Source organism: Vombatus ursinus, unplaced genomic scaffold (genome assembly GCF_900497805.2).
Source record: "Vombatus ursinus unplaced genomic scaffold, bare-nosed wombat genome assembly UNPS02014812.1, whole genome shotgun sequence".
In the NCBI taxonomy this organism is placed as follows: domain Eukaryota; kingdom Metazoa; phylum Chordata; class Mammalia; order Diprotodontia; family Vombatidae; genus Vombatus; species Vombatus ursinus.
Window position 1 is genome coordinate 78,495,486 of NW_020954590.1, and position 6,000 is coordinate 78,501,485.

The 6,000-nt window shown below is 37.6% G+C and overlaps 1 long non-coding RNA gene across 1 annotated transcript in view; it reads left to right on the plus strand.

The window, feature by feature from the left end:
• The window catches only part of LOC114053744, a 39,572-nt gene extending 37,407 nt beyond the window's left edge, over positions 1–2,165 (plus strand). Inside the window, exon 3 of the long non-coding RNA XR_003570416.1 lies at positions 463–2,165. This is a non-coding gene — a long non-coding RNA (uncharacterized LOC114053744). The remainder of the gene's footprint in view (positions 1–462) is intronic.
• The last annotated feature ends 3,835 nt before the right edge of the window (positions 2,166–6,000 follow it).

The following is a 6,000-nucleotide window of genomic DNA, read 5'->3' on the forward strand; positions in this document are numbered from 1 at the left end:
ATCTTGGGGAGGGTGGTGGGAAGGAAGGGGAAGATAAATTTTAAACTAAAAGCATATGGAAGTGATTGTTGCTAAATCAAAATAAATAAACTAAAAATTAAAAAAAAGGATTTGATCTGTAAAACTGAGACTCAGTCAAAAGGTCGCTTCCAAGGACCTAGAAGGCCACATGTGTCCTCAAGGCCCCAGGTTCCCCAGCCCTGCCTTAGATCATCCTCTAGATATAGTATTATTAGTATTTGAAGTTTCTTTGAACGACCAAAGCATTTTGGACACGTGCTGAGAAGCATATGTCATCACGCTTTTGTTATTGTTGTTTTTTAGGTGATCTGGGACAACATGATGGACACTAACCTTTGGAATAGATTCTCTTGTACTCCTATGAGCTGTGGCATAAAAGACACCTATATTACTGTTTACCTCAAGTAAAATCTTTCTGTATTATCTTTTTTCTCACTGCAGAATATATCAAGCATATTTGCTCTGTAGAAGGCTGGAAAGAACTAAGCCCGAAGGAGTTCCAGAAAGTTTTCTTAGGAAGGATAGAAAATGCCCGGTGGAATCTAAAAAGCAGCTTACAGAAAACCTCCTGAAGATGTGTCCTTTCTTCCCACCATTTTAATCTGCAACACTTTTACCCAAAGGAAAGTTAGATAATTAAATAAGGGAAAGTTCCAGGCTGTAATTTCATACTCTTCAAGTAAAAAAGACAAGTGCATTCTCCTTCAAATATCCTATGAACAATCCACAATGTATAAGCATATCCCAAGTCATATCCTCCTGAGCCAACAACATTTCCTTATGACATCAATGATATATGTCAACCAGACTTAATGTGGTGTAACATCCAAGAGGACTGGCCTTGGAAGTCAGGAAAACCTGAGTTCAAGTTCTCCCACTGAAACATACTGGTTATGTGACTGTGGGCAAGTCTCTTAACCTCTTAGGGACAAAGGTAACTTTCTAAGGTGTCCTTGGGGCTCTGTCCTGTTCCTTCTTCTCTTCTCTCTTTATCCTATGTCACTTGGTGATCTCATCAGCAACCATGGATTCAATTATCATTTCTATGCAGATTATTTTTAGATTGATTTATCTAGTCCTAACTTCTCCCTTTGCCTCCCATCTTGCATCTTCAGCTGCCTATTGGATATCTCAAAATGGATGCCACATTATAAACTCAATATATCCAAAATTAAACTCATTTTCTCCTCCCAGTTTCCCTATAACTGTCAAGGGCACTATCATCCTCACAGCCACCCTCACAACTCAGGTGTTACCTTCGACTCCTCAGATCTTTCACATTCCATATCTAATCTGTTGCCAAGTTCTGTTGATTCTACTGCCAAAATTCTCTCATATATACCCCACTCACTTCTGTGATCACCCTGGAATGGGCCTTCATCACCTCACATCTAGATTATTGCAGTAGTTTGCAGGTTGGTCTCCCTGCCTCAAGTATATCCTTGTTTCAGTGCATTCTCCATTTAGCTGTCAACGTAATCTTCTTAAAGTGCTGGTCTGAACATGTCACACACACCCCTAATCAATGAACTCCAATGGCTTCCTATCACTTCTAATATCAACTACGAAATCCTCTGCTTGAGGTTGAAAGACCTCTTCCCACTCCGCCCTTTCCAATTCTCTTTCACCTTATACTCCACCATGTGCTCAGTGATCCAGTGACAATGACTTTCCTGGAAATGTCTTGAGCAAGAAACTCCATCTCCATCAAGGGATATTTTCACTGGCTGTCTGCCATTCCTGGAATTCCCTCCCTCCTTATCTCAGTATCCTGGTTTCCTTGGCTTCTTTCAAATCCTAGATAAGATACCACCTTCTGCAAGATATCTTCCCTAATCTTCCTACATGCTAATGTTTCCCCCATACTGCTTATCTCCAATGTGTCCTGTATATATCTTCTTTGTTTTCATATTGTCTTTCCATTAGACCATGAGCTCTTTGAGGGGTGGCACTATTTTTTGTCTTGCTTTGCAACCTTAGTGTTTAGTACAATCCTTGGGACATAGTAGGTGCTTAAGAAATGTTTACTGTTGATTTGCTGTTGACCTACACTGATAGAGGGATATTCCTCACTAGAGATTTACTGGTATAGAGAACAAATGAAAAAAAAAAAGTACAGTAACACAGTAACTCCACAGTAACAACACATGTTGTTGTGTCCTTCATAATCAGACACAGAAAATGATGCAAATTAGCTTAAAACCCCGTAAGGTTAACCCTACCCTCACTGTCAGTCCCACTTGTTCCCCTCTTTAAAATAAAATAAAACATTGTTCCCATGGGAGTATCTCATTCCTGTAGTATTTTTTTTTTTTTGCATTATCATAGGAAAACTCAACATCAGGCTAGGCATGGCTATGTAAGTTTTATAGCTCATGAAATGAAGTTCAACAATTATATTCTATGAATAAAGACATCTATATCCATGCAAATTATGCATTATTGTGATTCTTTTCATATTGTCCTCAATTAATGACAAGTCATTATTTTTTCTTGCAAGACCATCATTACTTACATCCCTACCTCTTTATTTGATAAACTATCTCTACCGAAAATGAAGCATTTCATCTCTTGTACATTCCAAGTGTTTTCCTTTTCTTCAGAGGAGTCAAGCCTAGGCCGCAATAATGAACAGTTTTCTTGCTTGAAGTAAGAGGGCATCTTATCTATCCATATACCTCTGCAATTGTGTATTTCTAGCTTACCGTTTACTTCCATTATCCAACTTCTACCAATGTTCCATCCAATGTCCCTAAGCAACTGTGAGACTGTAGTAGTTTGGCAGTGTTCCAAGAGTTTAACAATTTATTCACAGGAGCTCCATCTCAGTACAAAGATCACAAAATCATCTGACCATCGCCTGGAGAATAGTATGTTCTTTCCATCAAATGTGATACTTTTTCCTTGGTTAACTGAGTACTTAAAAATGTTTTCCTGCACAAAATGTCAACTGGTTAAGTTTTAGGATGGTTCCTAAGTATGTTAGTCATGCAGATTGTAGCATTTGCCTCTTTATAGATTAGTCTCTTTTCCTGTACTCAGACATTTTTAAAAATAAGATTTTCCTAAAGAAGCTGCCCCCCCACACACGCCACTACCAAGCAGATAAGATGATTTTATGATGATGAAAGGAAAAAAAAATCTTCCTAAGTCCTTATAGCAAATAAACACAGCTCATCAATTTGAATACAAGTACTGATCAGTTTTGAAAAAGAGGATGTGTTAAGGCCCTATTTGAAACTATAAAATGCACTCTATATTTAAATATTTCATTTGTTATTATGAGTTGGGCAGGTAAGAGCTGAAGAGAGACAGACAGACAGAGAGAGAGACAGAGAGAGAGAGAGAGAGAGAGAGAGAGAGAGAGAGAGAAAGTAAAATAAGAAATAAACTTACTCATTCTCTCTCTTTTTGGTCCCCATCCCATGTTTTGTCAAAAAAAATCTATTCTGGAAATGAACACATCGGTATTTTTAAAATATCATGTTTTTATTTGCATTTTTAGAAAATGTTATCCAAGATAAATAATAGAAAGTAACAGATGGCTAAGATAAGGGCTGCTAGGTGGCACAGTGGAAGTGGATGGAGTACTGGGCCTGGAGTCAGGAAAATTAATCTTCCTGAGTTCAAATAAGGCCTCAGACACTTCTTAGCTATGAGACCCTGGGCAAGTCCCTTAATCCTGTTTGCCTCAGTTTCCTCATCTATAAAATCAGCTGGAGAAAGAAATGACAAACCATTCCATTATCTTTGCCAAGAAAACCCCAAATGGAATCACAAAGAGCCAGACACAATGAGAAAAAAAAAACAACTAAATACATATGATTCTTCATTCTTCAATCTCTGGCATTGTTTTCTATTAATTTTTTCACGTCTTTCCATATTTCTTGGTGTTCCTCTTAATTCCTGGTCTAAATGATGTTAAATCCCAGCTACAACCATATGATAGGAAAAGCTAATAGTAACAAATGGAGAAGCAGAATCCTGATGTGGAATTAGAGGGAATGAAAAAAGAAAAATAATCTACCTTTGGTCTTTGCCTCTACTCTGTTTCACTGAAACATGACATTCTAAGATAGTGATGTCAAACTCAGATAAAAATGAGGGCCACTAACCCATACTTAAAGATCTCTATTGGTTGCATGTTGACTTGGAAAACCACACGTTTATACATTTCTTTGTTACTAATATGTTGACAGATTGAAATCAGATAGAAACTGTGTTTTAATCTACTTCAGCCTCAGTCAGGAGAGTTGTGGGTGGCATGTGACCTGCAGCAGCATGTTTGACACCTCTGCCCTAAGTCATGAGAATCTTGGTTATATGTGACTCCATAGCCTAGAGGTAAAAGGTCCTGAGTCATGTTGTTTCTCTCTGCTAGTTGTTATTGCTGTTGTTCAATCTTCTTTTTCCAGTCTTTTTTTCAACTTTTAAAATATGAATTAGCTTTAATAGTTTATAGTAAGTTTCAAGTGAAAACATTTGCTGTTGTTATCATGCCCAACTCTTCATGATCTCATTTGAGGTTTTCTTGGAAAAAATACTGAAGTGGTTTGCCATTTCCTTCTCCAGTTCATTTTACAGATGAGGAAACTGAGGCAAACAGGGTCAAAGGACTTGCCCAGGATTACACAACTACTAAATGTCTGAGGCTAGATTTTATGAGTCTTCCTGACTTCAGGCCTGGCATTCTGTCCACTATGCCACCTAGCTGTCTTTGCTAGTTAGGGGCTTAAAATGTAGCTAATAATAATAATAATAATAGCAATAGCTAGCATTTATATTGTGCTTTCAGGTTTGCAAAGCATTTACCAATATTATCTCATTTGATCCTCTCAACAACTCTGGGAGGCAAGTGCTATTATTATCTCCATTTTACAAATGAAGAAACTTAGGCCGAGAGAAGTCAAGTGACTTGCCCAGGATCACACAGCCAGTAAGTCTGAGGCAGGATTCAAACTCGGGTCTTCCTTGCTCCTAGTTCTGCACTCCATATATTATATCATCTAGCTGCCTCCAAAACTAAAAACAAAACTTGTAAGATTATTAACAAAATCAAAACCAAAAGATTCTCTCTTATTTGGTTCTGTCCCTAATTAGGAAAAACCCTAATTTTTTTTTCTAGGCAATAAGGTTAAGTGACTTGCCCAGGGTAACACAGCTAGTAAGTGTTATGTGTCTGAGTCAGCACTTGAACTCAGGTCCTCCTGAATCCAGGGTGGGTGCTCTATCCACTGTGCCACCTAGCTGCCCCCAACCCTAATATTTTTGACAGTGCTTGTTATTCAGTCATGTCTACAAAATATTTGGCTTTGTATCCCAATTCATGATCATACTTCTATGACTTTTTTCTTAAGGAATAGTAGCTTCATGAATGTCAAAGCAAGAAATTTAGCCATTATAGCCAGAGAATGAGAGCCACATATAGAACTGGAAGAATTTAATCCATCAGTCATAGGACAGCACTTCTGAAATAGGTGACAATACTTTTTCCCCCTTTTCAATAAAGAAAAATGAAAAAAAAATCCACCATTCCATAAGTTTAAATTTGAAGGACCAAGAAAACTTTCACTTGAAAAATAAACAGGTTCAAATTATTATTCAATTTTATCTGAGGAAGAGTAGAGTGCTGGAGGCATCTACTTTTCAAAGAAACTATAAGGGCGTTGATTATCAATATGGAGTCTCCGTTTATAGCCTCAAGGAATCCTTCTGTTGCCATTGTCATCATAGCAGGATGCCTGAGTTCTGTTGCATTCACAGCTAATTGACTAACTGCAAATAAGAACTGCCAGTTAATTTAAAAACACAGTGTACTCTAGGGAGTGCTTTCCACTTCAACTCGCATTGACTAAATCCATGCTTAACCATACTATTGAACTTCCACATGCCCATCAGAGGAAGGGACCTTGTTTTTAATTGAAGGAGACTTTTTGGGATCCCTGATACTGAATGAATGAATGAATTAATTAATTAACT